The 14262-nt window shown below is 34.7% G+C and overlaps 1 protein-coding gene across 7 annotated transcripts in view; it reads left to right on the top strand.

Moving 5' to 3' along the window:
• LOC127846439 (uncharacterized) overlaps nt 1-14262 on the top strand; it is a 99699-nt gene that overhangs the window by 71892 nt on the left and 13545 nt on the right. Inside the window, exons 1-2 of one of the 7 annotated variants that reach the window (XM_052377686.1) lie at nt 10711-10872; nt 11361-11385. The exons of 3 other annotated variants lie outside the window; for them this stretch is intronic. The gene's annotated coding sequence lies outside the window, so the exon portion shown is untranslated. Of the gene's footprint in view, nt 1-10704; nt 10873-10896; nt 10982-11360; nt 11386-14262 lie in introns of those variants that run through there. 3 more of the 7 variants (XM_052377688.1, XM_052377683.1, XM_052377689.1) reach the window with 3 other exon arrangements.

Genomic DNA, 14262 nt, shown 5'->3' with positions numbered 1-14262 from the left:
ATTTAAAGTTTTGATGAATCGTTTACTTTATACTCACGAAAAGATTCTTTCTCAATTATACATTTAACTATTTTATCATATTATTAACCTCCTATAAATGACGTCCGTTAGAAAGTCCATATAGGACCAATGGTCTAGTATATTACGAACGGCAAGTCAATCGAGTCAATCTCAAAATTATCACGATGACTTGCGAAACCATCATTTAATACATATCCTTTACATATTAAACTAGAAAAATGGCGCGGCAGATGCCGACGCGCATCCACACGTCGCATAGATGTTATATTAAAAGGCAATTTTGGGTGGGCAAGGCCTATGTTGGTGGGGCCCCGGGGAGGGCAATGTGGACATGGATGGTCGAGATAGACCGTGTTGTCATAAGAGATGTGCAGTATGAATTTGAAGTCAACTGGTGAATAAATGAAGAAGTAATGTTAAAACAAACTTTTGGGTGGGCGTTGTTCTGCACCCATGGTAGCTTTGAGCATATGTTCGATGGTGAACTATTTGGAATTTTGATTTGACCCCTGGGTCAAAAGTTATTATCCTGTGCGTCGCAGGTTGTTAGTAAAATGAGTTTTTTTACCCATTTTACCCATTTATTTACCCATAACTTTTGACCCAGGGGTCAGATCCAAATTCCGTCGCCGTCAACGTCTCACATATGCTGATAAATACCATATGTATAAGTTTCAAGGTTTTAGTGCTAATAGTGTAGAAGGAGATAGTGGCCAGTACGAACAGACAGAAAGCGGAGATAATTACATATTTCCCACGCTTTTAAAAGCGTGGGGATAATAAAAAAAAGGCAAAAAGAATATGGCAAAATTTTAGACGCGTGTGTTCTTCGAACAGATATGTTTTAGTAAATACAGTTTTGCCATAAACGGATATTTCATTCGTATTTATTCCTATGAAAAGTATGATATGGCATAATTTGCTTACTGTATTCAGTAAATTCTATAACTGTCTCTAAAAACCTTATAAATACATGCACTTATATATTTATTATGGTATGTCGGGAGCGTGAACTTTTATTGAATGACTTTTTAAATAAGAATATTTGGTTATATTGGATGTTGCTTTAAGTATAACTAGTCAAACTTTGTTTCTATATTGTGATTATAACAGACGCCATACGTCTTTTAAAAGGTATTTAATGGTTGCATTAAACAATGACGCAATCACAAACAGCTCTGATTTTGCAAATGAAAAAAAATAAAAATGGTATCGATGGATTTGCGTGTATAATCATGCCAATGCCAACACGATTGTATCGAATATTTGCATTGACTTGTATTGACTTTAAGTTAATAATGCATTTAACTTTTCTTTTGCGTAATGGACCTGGTGTCCGCCTAGCGATCGGGAGGTCACGGGTTCGATCCAACTCTCGGGAAGCGTTCTCTAGATCTTCCCAAAAGACACAAAGAACAGGAAACGGACAAAGGAGCGATTCTATAAGCCTTTTATAAGTCTTTTGATGCAATCGCGCTAAAATAAATAGGTTTAAACTAAACTAACTTTTCTCATGTTACTAAATATTTTTATGATAAAAGGGTTTCCAGATCTGTGTAAAGAAACAGGCATTTATATAATGTTTGCTTTCATGCATAGAACTTCATATTCTTTTAGTCATCACAAAAATATGTTACACCATATTATACCCTTTCACACGGACTCTAGATTACGTCAATATACACTCCGTGCCTTTCAAAACCACTCTACCTTTTATTTACATATCTGCGATTTCTGTTTTCTCTTATTATATTAACCCGATCCAACAAACACACATAAACGCAGTGCACTCATCTGTACAAATAAATCAGCTGTCACAATTGTATATGACATTGAATTACGTGAGTTTGATTAAATAACGCTTTGGCAAATTTTCGAGCTAAAATAGTAACTTTTCAATGAAATTTTAATGCACATATAACAAATAGCAATTGTATTTGAACAATCGAATCATACTATGGCGTTTGCTTACATCGAACATAGCATTGAAACTTGATGAAAAGTAGTGCTTTTAATTTTCTGCTAGGTTGAGTCAAAGCATATATTCAATCAATAATTATTTAGAACTATATATACCATCACTGAAAACAAATCATTTATTGCTGCGCGTCGGTTAGTGCGATCCCATGATGGCAAAGCAATCAAAAATGATAGGCGGAAAACTTGTCAAAGTGGCCGTTCTAGCTCTTTTCATTACCAGAAGTGCTTATTCAACAATGTTAGATCTAGAAAAATTTGAGAAGTCTTCAACGTTTTCAGTAACATATGAGGACAAAGTAACCAAATATGCGTCGAATCTAATCGCGTGTTTGAGGTTATGCAAAGAGGGATGCCGGTTTGTTGAGTATTCTGACAGCGGACCCGACACTGAAGTTTGTGGACTGTATTATTTAAAGGATACTATGTATGGCCGTTTGAAGAACTTGACAATAGGAAGCGGTTACGTAAAGGTAAGTCCCTGGTTACACGAGGATTAACTTTTATTACTTAACGAATTTGCCGTATTATTCGGGGATTATGTTAACTGTTTAACCACTAGACAAACTTTTGGATATTACCATAGAGATACTTTCCATTACATGAAGTGTTACATATTTAGAGGATGCAAAAAGCAAGTAGAGTCATTATACTTTAGGGTTGCATGTATTTGCATTTAGTGGTCTTTAATATTTAAAGAATGCTGTTAATTGTTTGTGACCGTTTGACAAAAAGGCGACGCAAAATAAGTGCATAATAGTTAGAACTGTTAAATTTATAATTAGTAAGGGATACTTTTTACTTCTTGCTTTTTAAACAACTTCTATGTACAGGTAAAGTAATGCATAATGATTTACCTTAATAAATTGTGTAATTTCCTTTAAACGTTGTGTTCGATTTAAGTTCGTGCAAATATAAGGAAAAATTACCAACGCAATACAAATTTGTTTTATTGTTCCACATTTAATAAAATAATTGCCTTTCCAAATTGGATTGTATGAAAAATATTATCTCCTATGTTTCTAAACTTTTATTTTCAGTTTACACTACAAAATTTTGCGCCTCGTCTTTGCTGTCAGAGTGCGTTTAAATCTGATGATAATGTGTATAGAAATAACGCCCCTTTAATGACTGGCGTAGAAGTATTAATTGGTAACTACCTACAGCCGTATAGTGTGCATACATATTTTAACAATCGCACTGATTATCAAAATTAAGCATTTCAAAAAAGAAACACACACACAACTTGATGGTCTTTTTTCGAAGGTTTATCCAGCTGTCAAAGTGTTCGTTGGTATGCCGGATCACCTTAATTGGGCCAATTCAAAAGAAAACTGCGAGAGCTTCGGATGGAAACTGGCAAGCGCGGAATCATCGTCCCTTTTAAACAGAACCAAGACTTTGATGCAGGGCAACGACTTTTGGCTAGGGGCAACGAAGGAAAGCGGCGTATGGCGTTGGTTGTCTGGCGTTCCTATGTCGACACTTCCGATTGAGGATCATATCGACACGTGCTTATTGATTTGGAGAGGTAGGCTAGATGACGGCAACTGCGTCAACAACTGGAAGATGCATGTTTGTGAAATATCATTCTAACTTTTGCATTCAGCATGACAATAAAAAAACAGGACCTACCAAGTGCGTCATTTAAGAATTATATGTAACGATAATACGTATAATTGGTGTACATATATTGTATATGGTTGAACTTTGTAGTTTTGAGTACCTCTTAGTTTCTTACTGGAGATTTGACGAAAGCACTGTTATTTAAAAATAAAAAAATTATCATAAATTTTGTTGGTTTATATTGCAGATAAATTGATTACTTAACGAACACTATTTGACAACACATTCAAACCTTTTGAAATGCAACATCAGAACCGTGATACACGTTAATTTGTTGAGTTCAATATCAATTCTGACGTGAATAATTAAAAAGCTTTTTCGATAATAATTGGGTCCATTTTGAGCCTAAACAAATCGCATTGCATAGAAACCCTCCAAGAGAATTAATATATTTTAAATTATCTTTTTTTCGCTGAAAGCAGTAAAAGAGCACGGGTCTTAATGGTGCAATATACTAAATGTAAAAATACAAATAGTTTATTATTTTTATATGAAATAAAGCTTAATTCGTCTGGACCTCAGTGTCGCTCTGAAATAAAAGATAACATAATACACAATCCATAGTTATTGCGAGAACAATTTAAATATATTAATGAAATTGGTTATGTATGAACATGTTTCTCGCAATAAAATGTGTAGATGTGTTTTATTATTTTACTCTGACATTCAGCAACTCGTCTGAAAAAAGTGGCATTAATGGTCGCAAATGTGACGTAAATTAGCCATTTCGTTGAATTGTACGACTCTTATTAAAGGTTACGTATAAAAAGAACACTCAGAGTCAGTCACAGGAATCACAACATACATTTAACCCATTTATGCCTAGCGTCTAGTAAAAAGGCATTGGCAAACAGCGTAGACCCATATGAGACGCCAAATGATGCGGCGTCTCATCAGGGTCTACGCTGTTTGCTTAAAGGAATTTATGTAAGAAATATTCTTAATATAGAAATGAATATGCTAGACATCTCTTATTTTGGAAATAATTTGATCCAATTTAGAAGGATGGAAGAGTCCACTAGGCATAAATGGGTAAAACATTTGTATCAACCAATCCTATATGTCTTGAAACAAATAACTACCAGACGGCCGGCCACGCATCATGCGGCGTCTCATCTGGGTCTACGCTGTTTGCCATGGCCTTTTTTCTAGACTTCAATGGGTTAAATCACTGCATCCGACCAAACCATACTCAAAGGAAATCTCATGTAAGCGTACTCCAAAGTGGGTTGCAGCAAGTGTTCATATTATGACGCTGAGATAATTTTAGGTCACAACAATTTGATAATTATAAGGCCTTTAATAATGTATATGAAATAAGTGATCGTTTTCAAACAGGTAGTGTTATTAAATTTGCGTTTCAAAAGCGTCATTAAGTGTATCTGAATAGAATCCATGAACGATGTCCGTCCGATTAATTAATGTCATATAAGCTAAAATATTGGGAGCCGTTACGTCACACCTCAATGAAGCGACACCAAGAAAGTGCGTTGTGGACATATTGTGGGTTATGTAAGCCTAGTTTGTTTGGTAAGATGTCTATCAAAAACGATTTCTGCATTTTTGCAACTTTTTGTGTTGCGGTTTGCTCACAAATAATGCAGACCGAATTTTGCAAATCAGTATGCCTTAGCTACGCTAGGAACCGTAACCCGTGATTGTCTGTGTGGATAACTCCAGTAAAATTTAGCAGACGACAGAATGTTAAAAGCGTCTACTCTAACCACCGCATCTGCCTGTTCTCACTGGTACAGAAATAGTGTGTATTTAACAGCTTGTAAGACAACGTTGGCCAGTCTAGTGTTTATCATTGAAATCTGTACATATTGACTGCTTTCAGGGAAAACGGGGCTAAATGCATGTCAAATAAGATTAGCCTGTGCACTGATTAGCTGTATCAATGATTTGGAAAAAAGCCATCTCGACCTGTGTTTTAAGACACACTCTTTATAAATTTAAATGGGTTGTGGTCATTTCAAACTTGCGATATAAAACGCTATCACATAATTTTGAAAACTGAGTTGCGTCTAAAATTATACAAAAGCGAACAAATTCAGTGCCTTCAGCGCTTTGATTAGATTGTGCGGGCTGGTGCCTTACAACAGCACATAGCACAATGTGAATACAAAATAACATATATGGTGAACACAAACGTAATGGTGGATACAAAATAAAGTAATACCTTGTTCCTCAAATGTCAAGTTTTAGAAAGTTACGTAATGGGGTGACGTTACACGTGTTTTTTGCATGTTTGTCTTGTATTCAATGTTATTGACTGCACGTTAATAAACCTACAATCGTACTTTGCATTCTTACCCCATTTATGCCTAGCGTCTAGAAAAAAGGCATTGGCAAACAGCGCAGACCCAGATGAGACGCCACATGATGCGGCGTCTTATCAGGGTCTGCGCTGTTTGCTTAACGGAATTTCTGTAAGAAATATTCTAAATATAGAAATAAATATACTAGACATCCCTAATTTTGGAAATAAATTGATCAATTTAGAAGTATGTGAGAGTCTACTAGACTTAAATGTGTTAATTTAAAGCATATTATGTTAAACGTAGCATGCATGTTTGTATTATACTGCTTACGTGTGTTTTAGAATAACTCAATAAATCTTGTTTAGACCTAACTACCTGTAATTATCGACATGGAATTCATTTTTCTTATCGAATTGCATAGTTTTAAATATTTAATTTTTGTTTATGATTGGCAGTTCTTATTATTACTTTTTGTGTTTCTAGTAAATAAAGGTTATATTCTCTCTGTGTTGTGACACTGGTATGTGCAAACCGTTGTGTTTAGCATAACCGTTCCTTATAAGTGTGGTATGTTATATGTATTACATGCCATACCCTGTTTCCCATGTAATATAACCATTACGAATATTTTTTATTACATGCTATACTCTGTTTCCTATGCAATACAACCATTACATTTTTTTTCATTACACATGTGTAATACAACATTTTTATGCGTTTTCATTGGCTTAGTTTTCGTTTATTGACCAATCGCATATTGTTATTTTGCTGAAATGGCGTTGCAACGTCAAATGACGTCACGTAATGTAAACAACATTCGGGATTAATCATTATGTTTGCGTAAATATTTATTTAATTTGCTCATTTTAAAGCATGTGATAAAAAAAGATCTGACATTCGTTGTCATATCATACCATATTTAATTAAACTCGTCCAGGAAATGTGTTAGTAAGCTCGCCAAAGGCTCGCGTACTGAGAAAATTCCTGATCTCGTTTTATAAAATATGGTATGATATGACAACTCGTGCCAGATCCTATATATCTTACACATGTGTAATATACTTTTTAAGCGTTTTCATTGGATTAGTGTTTGTTCGATTGACCAATCGCATTTTGTTATTTTGCTGAAATGACGTTGCAACGTCATATGACGTCGCGAAATGTAAACAACATTCGGGATTTATCATTATGTTTGCGTAAATATTTTTTTAATTTGCTCATTTAATAGCATGTGATAAAAAAAGATCTGACACTCGTTGTCATATCATACCAATTTTTTTTATTAAACTCGTCCAGGAAAATCGCTTACTAACAAAATTCCTGAACTCGTTTAATAAAATATGGTATGATATGACAACTCGTGCCAGATCCTATATATCCTGCTTTTGGTGTTCTTAACAAACAGGTGATTTTGTAATAACACCTCGTTTTAACCCATTTATGCGTAGCGTCTAGAAAAGGGGCCTTGGGAAACAGCATAGACCCAGATGAGACGCCGCATGATGCGGCATCTTATCAGGATCTGCGCTGTTTGATTAAAGGAATTTCTGTAAGAAATATTCTAAATATAGAAATAAATGTACTAGACATCCCTAATTTTGGAAATAAATTGATCCAATTTAGAAGTGTGGGAGAGTCCACTAGGCATAAATGGGTTAAGAAGTTGTAAAATAAGTAAAATAAACGTATCTACGGCGATGCTCCGGGTGTAAATATGAAATGAGAATAGAATATCTGGAGAATGATTGATATGGGCACTGAATGCTTGAAAACTAATACTGAAAAGCATGGTTTGTGTAGTTGTCATTTCAAATCCCACTGAGGCGATATGAAACAATTTGCTTATGGTATATAGCTTTTCTAAACGATGTGGTCATCGTCCATAAAACGTTGTAACCAGAGAAATATATGCGTGAAAAAGGGGAACGCATATTTCTTAATGGTGTTTATAAAGAAAAAAAACCTTTCATGTGCACCTTAACATAAAAAAAAAAGATTTCAATAACATCTGCGCGTTGAGTAGTAAAATTGTACATTTTATCATGAAAAACATGTCTTGTTTGCAACGATGTTCCATAGAGCATGTTAACCCAATTATGCCTAGCGTCTAGAAAAAAGGCCTTGGCAAACAGCGTAGATCCAGATGAGACGCCGCATGATGCGGCCTCTCATCTGGGTCTGCACTGTTTGCTTAAAGGAATTTCTGAAAGAAATATTCAAAATATAGAAATAAGTATACTAGACATCCATAATTTCGGAATAAATTGATCCGATTTTCAAGGATGGGAGTGTCCACTAGGCATAAATGGGTTAAAGCATTTGAAATTTACTGTACTATGTCAAGGAATGCTTCAGATCGATTATTTTCAAAACTTTCAGCTGCGTAGAAAAACATTCATATCATTGAAGAAAACAAGATACGTACGTGTCGTGTTAAAATCTTAGATTATACCTGGTAATATTTGAGGCAATACTTGCAATACAAGCGATTGTACAGAAAACACCAAGCAATGTGGTTTCGGGCTTTATATGGATTTACAAATATTACAATAATCAAAGGTATTCTCCTTTTTTCAAGCAAGCGTTTGTATGAATGTATCAAAGCACTAACACGATGATGAACTTCACGAATTACATGCAGAAATAAAAACGTAAGTATTGATATATATAATCTATATAATTTACACACATGCATTTCACAAAATACAAATTCTGACTTAAAACTAAACTGTTTCAACTCTGAATACTGCTATAAACAGTTGTATACAAACACTGTTCAGTTAAAATATATCCTCAAAAATTTGTTAGTAAGGAGGAATGGATCTGTTATTTTAAAAACAATTGTGAGTTTTAGGCAAGGCTTTGTCATTTACGTGCAAGAAATAGTAATAAACACGAATATTGTTTGTCATTTACATGCAAGAAATAGTAACTTTTCATGAATCTTATATTTACTTTAATTCTTTTCCATATTTTCAAACCTGTTCACCTGAATGCAGTTTATCTTGTGTTCAATTTGAGAGCGCTTGTTACACGTGGAGTACATTGTCAAATATCAACCGTTCTCTGAGAACACGGGGCATAATGCATGTGCGTAAAGTCTCAGATTAGCCTGTGCAGTCTGCACGGCCTAATCAGTAAAGACATTTTTCGCATAAACGGGATTTTCGGTAATTAAACGACGACTGCAATAAAGGCGGATAGCGTCGTCCCTGATTAGACTGTGCGGACTGCGCAGGCTATCCCTTTACGACACAAAGCGCACATGCATTAAGCCCCGTTTTCCCAGAGCGAGGCTCATATGTTGCTGTGCACACAGCTTTAAATGTTAGGTATTTAAATTGCCTTGTACAGAAACAAATATCAATAGCAACTGCTATGTTTAGCATTATACTAATGCGATCATGTCAAACAAACCATCAAGTTGATTTGATTTGAATGCAATCAAGTGTATTTTCTTATTGGATTCGGTCGATTAGCTAACGACACGGTCACCATGGGTCGATATTGGTTTTTCCGCTGTTCACACGCAGTGGCTAGATCTACAATGAGCTGATACCACAGGGGTGCGTCCAGGTAGAGTGACATCGATTCTGCTTGCCTGTCTGTTAAAATGAACATCTACACAAAATGCAAAATTAACACGTTCTGAAACGTCCACATCAAAATGACCGCAAACTGCCAAATTTATATGTTCGCAAAGTTCCAGATTTACATGTAAACATGTCAAACTTTAACGCGTTCGCTAACTGGCAAAGTTTAAAGGTTGACATAATGGAATATGAAGATGTCAATCACAAAATGCCAAATTCAAACGAAGATTAGTGAATAGTTTATTCGACATGTTTTATGTTTGCACATTTCTTCCTGACCGTAGACATTCACCGTTGCTTTCTGTAAATAATGTGACTATCACTATGTTATATAAATGGTATTTGCTCAGTCTATCAGCATATTGTGCAAATGTGCATATTGAAATAAACGAAACGAAACGAAAATGTTCGCAGAATTCAAAAGTGCCAAATTTGACACGTTCTTAAAATTCGAAATCTGCATTGATGTCGCAAAAATGTATATGACACCATTGAAATGTTAGCAAATTTTCGAATTGATGTATTCGCAAAACTCCATAAGGGAAAATTTGACTTACACCTTTACAGTTGAGACAGGGTCCTATGAACATAGGTCGCTGGCCGGTACTACATTCTTACAACTAATTTAAACGCTGATAAAACCTATATAAGAAATTTAAAGTCAGACACATTGGGTATACCTAAATACATGTACATGAGTGTATTGAGCGAATATAACATGAGTAGCACGATATAGGAGGAGCATAGTATATGCAAAAATACGCAAAATGTTATAAAATCGATATGAGCCGAGCTCTGGGGAAATGGGGCTTCATGCATGTGCGTAAAGTGTCGTTTCTGATTAACTTGTGCAGTAAGCGCAGGCTAATCAGGGGCGATATTTTTAGCCTAAAAGTGATTTTTGCAAAGAACAGACTTCTTTGAATCGAAAAATTCCATACAAGCGGAAAGTGACCACCCTGACAAGCCTGTGCGGATATAAGGCCTCTTTGACCTAGAGCGACGCTCAATTCGACTCAATTTCCAACACATTTAAAATATTGCAAGTAGATCAAAAGTAGCCGGTGTTTGAGATACTCGATTTTATTCAAAACATTCAAGATGGTAAAGGAGGCGATCGTTTTAAATCAGATCAGTTCATTATCGATTTTAGATATGAACCAAGACCCTGTGGCAAACGATATAGCTTACAGCGGACTATTGCAAAATACGTACGGTGCGATCTAAACGTTTAATCAATATATTATAGTCCACAATACCGCATTCGAAAACGGCCCATACTATCTTGTTAACCCACAAATTGTGTGAATAAATAAATACTCGATTCTTACTGCTCAATAGACATTTGGATTTTATTCGATCGTTTTAAAAGGAACTAAAAGCCGACACTGGTGAGTGTTCTTTAAAAGATTACTCTACGTTTTTATCGCATTTTGATCACAAAGTTAAATACACAAAAATACTATGGATTTAGGAGAAGAATACTTTGATAATAATTGAGTGAGTACACCCTTAGCGACCGTACATGCTGCTTGAAACGACTCGAACAATATATAGAATTTGGTGAACGATAATTGCAATTTATATTTTGTTGAAGGATTGTTTTAAAATATGGTTTATGAAACGTTAGCGCATAATAATGTTTGATCCATAATCGTGTAAAATATCAGATATCAAATTGTAGGTATTGAAGAGCATGTTTTGGCTTGATATATGTTTAAATCCGTTTGTTTGATTCGAGCAAACAATACAACAAGTGGATTTTAAAGTACTCTTTTGAGAATGCGTTTGATTTGAGATTTCACAAACATTTAAAATGAGAAAGATATGACATTTTGCCAGGCGAAAGTGTAAAGTATTCATATTGTTTTTATTTAAGGGAAACTATTTTTGCGTTTGAAAAGGTAAGACAGTTTCCGTTACATTTAAAGTTATATGCGTACACTTAGTGTTGTTTTTGTTTTGCACGACATAGAAATGTGTGTGTATTTTCAAGATATCAACCCATTTATGCCTAGTGGACTATCCCATCTTCCTTAATTGGATCAATTTATTCCCAAAATTAGGGATATCTAGTATGTTTATTTCTATATTTAGAATATTCCTTTATGCAAACAGCGCAGACTCATCTGTGTCTATGCTGTTTGCCAAGGCCTTTTTTTCTAGACGCTAGGCTTAAATGGGTTAAAAAAGACATCACTTGCTATGGCGGAGGTGTAACTACATTTGCCGAACAATTCAGCGAATCATGGTGGTAGAAATCATTTTGTTTTTGTGTGCTTGCAATGCATCGTGATCGTGCGTGTTACTGTGTACCTCATTATAATGATGATGACGATCACCGCCGTCGTTGTCGTCCTTCTCCTCCCCAGCATAATGATAATGATCATTATCATTATTATCGTCGTTTTCGTCGTCATCAACACAAACATAACATTCCTACGAATGGGATTTGCCATGGACACCGTCATTTTTATTTAACTAACACGTATATAAACTGCATATGTATTTTTCTTTTTGTAATTGTTGTAATGCACTTTTACTCGTTAGATTAAGAGCAAAGTAAAAAACATGTTTGTATCTTCCAAAACCTCGGTTACCAAGAGAAGTAACAAATATTTCATAGGATTTGGACAGCAATTGCCTGATCGATGACACTTAAGAACAAATTGAATCCATGTAGCAGATAATGGTAGAGTATGTCACGCGATCCAGTTTTCTCTTTCACCAATACCTCAATACACCCAAGGCCGATGATCAAAATCGTCCTGTGCAATAGAGAGATTTTTGTTGCGGTTTATATGATCAAAACTTACAGATAACGCTTTTAGGTATGTGTGTCATGTTTGCACAATCTTGCAAAGAACGCAGTTAATTAAATGTTACTTTAAGAATTATAAACATAAACTTTTGAATTTAAAACTAACTTAATACAAATACATCCCGTGAAAAATTAATGTATTTGGCGAAATGGTATAAACGATATGTGTGCATTAATATATTGTTTTATTGAAAATGAGTGTGTCTTTTTTAGTTCTAATATAAAAATAATTGATGCAAATATCTATACTACGATAATACAATTTGTATTTTATATTAAACGCCGTTGTTGTTTTTTCACTGCGCAAAAGAGCAACATATTTAACCGTAAATAAACAAAAATGAATAGCAAATTATTTTGACAAACACGACACCGTTTTCGGAAATTAAAATGCGAAATACATTTTCAGTAATCGAGTTACGTGTATATTCTTTATTTGTTGACTGACACTTTAATAACGAGAATATGGAGATTGCGAAAGTAGAAATACAATGATAAAATAACGATTTCAAGGACCGGAATGTGTGTAGAAAACGATATCTTATCTGAATTCATTTTGAAGAGCTCACCGGTGGAAAATCTTAATCTGAATGCATGCATTATTGATAAATTCAACCCATTAAATATGACCATCAGTTAAAACGACTTTTACAATGATTTTTAGAAATAGATTCAATCTTAAATGTTTAATTTAAAACCTTATCCGTGGATATACTCTGATAATTTAAAATCTTTTATCATAAATTAACGGTTTATCATCAAAATTATCTAAATTATTTTGATTCCATCAAATTCTTGATTTTAATCGTTCGTTTTTATATAAATTCCAATGGTTAAAGATATCACATAATCTGTATAACTATGGTTTAAGTAAATAATACCGGATACTTCCGAAACTGTTTTAACAATGAACTGCATGTGAAGCTCAATTTTAAAGGCTTAAAGTTATTTCCCATTGCGATGTTTCCCATGTTTTCTGTAAAATAAAAATAATACGCTGATGGAGTCGTGTACATCCATTAAAGATATCGGTAAAAGCTATAATATAAATTTTTTATATTACATGTAGTTTATTAGTTCGGATATTTCTATCTAGTAGGATAGCATTGGCATTATTTTCCACAACACTGTTTACGACCTACCTGGTCAGAGTAAGTATTACTTAGTAAGGTTGCGGAGAAAAGTGTAAGATAATGAGGAAAGATATGTCGGGACCGGTATTGATTCTCTTGGTACCCGTGGAAGAAGATCATGTCGTTGATGAAGACTCGAGATTGAGACTTTTAAAGCATGAAGCCGTTATGCATGTCCCAAATTTGGCCCTCAAACCTATGGTATTTCGCTCCACGGTGCGTCGTCAATTGTGTGCACAAAAATTGACGTTGAACTGCTTATTTCACTTTTAGACAACAGAAACACAATTTAACTCATTTATGCCTAGTGGACTCTCCCATCTTTCTAAATTGGATGAATTTATTTCCAAAATTAGGGATGTCTAGTATATTTATTTCTATATTTAGAATATTTCTTACAGAAATTCCTTTAAGCAAACAGCGCAGACCGAGATGAGACCCCGCATCATGCGGCGTCTCATCTGGGTCTACGCTGTTTGCCAAGGTCTTTTTTCTAGACGCTAGGCTTAAATGGATTAAGCTTAAAACATCGCATGAGCATAAAGCATAGGCGTGTTTTTCTTCGACACAATTCTAGAGTGCCGACCTGCTGTCATATTGGATGTAACCTGGTAGATTTAGCAAGCAAACATCTTTAACATTTTTAGCAGATTTTCGTGAAACTTTATCCGCATCATCTACGTTGTTCGGAATAACGCGTTTCATTTAAAGATATAGTTTAAATGAGTTTTGTTTAAAGCCGTGTCAGTTCTTTACTGCTCAGTGCATAATGTCGATAGTTCTCATTAATCATTAAACTGAACAAGGACTAGTATATGTTCCAACGG

Source organism: Dreissena polymorpha, chromosome 9 (genome assembly GCF_020536995.1).
Source record: "Dreissena polymorpha isolate Duluth1 chromosome 9, UMN_Dpol_1.0, whole genome shotgun sequence".
In the NCBI taxonomy this organism is placed as follows: domain Eukaryota; kingdom Metazoa; phylum Mollusca; class Bivalvia; order Myida; family Dreissenidae; genus Dreissena; species Dreissena polymorpha.
This window is presented reverse-complemented; position numbering and strand designations above follow the sequence as displayed.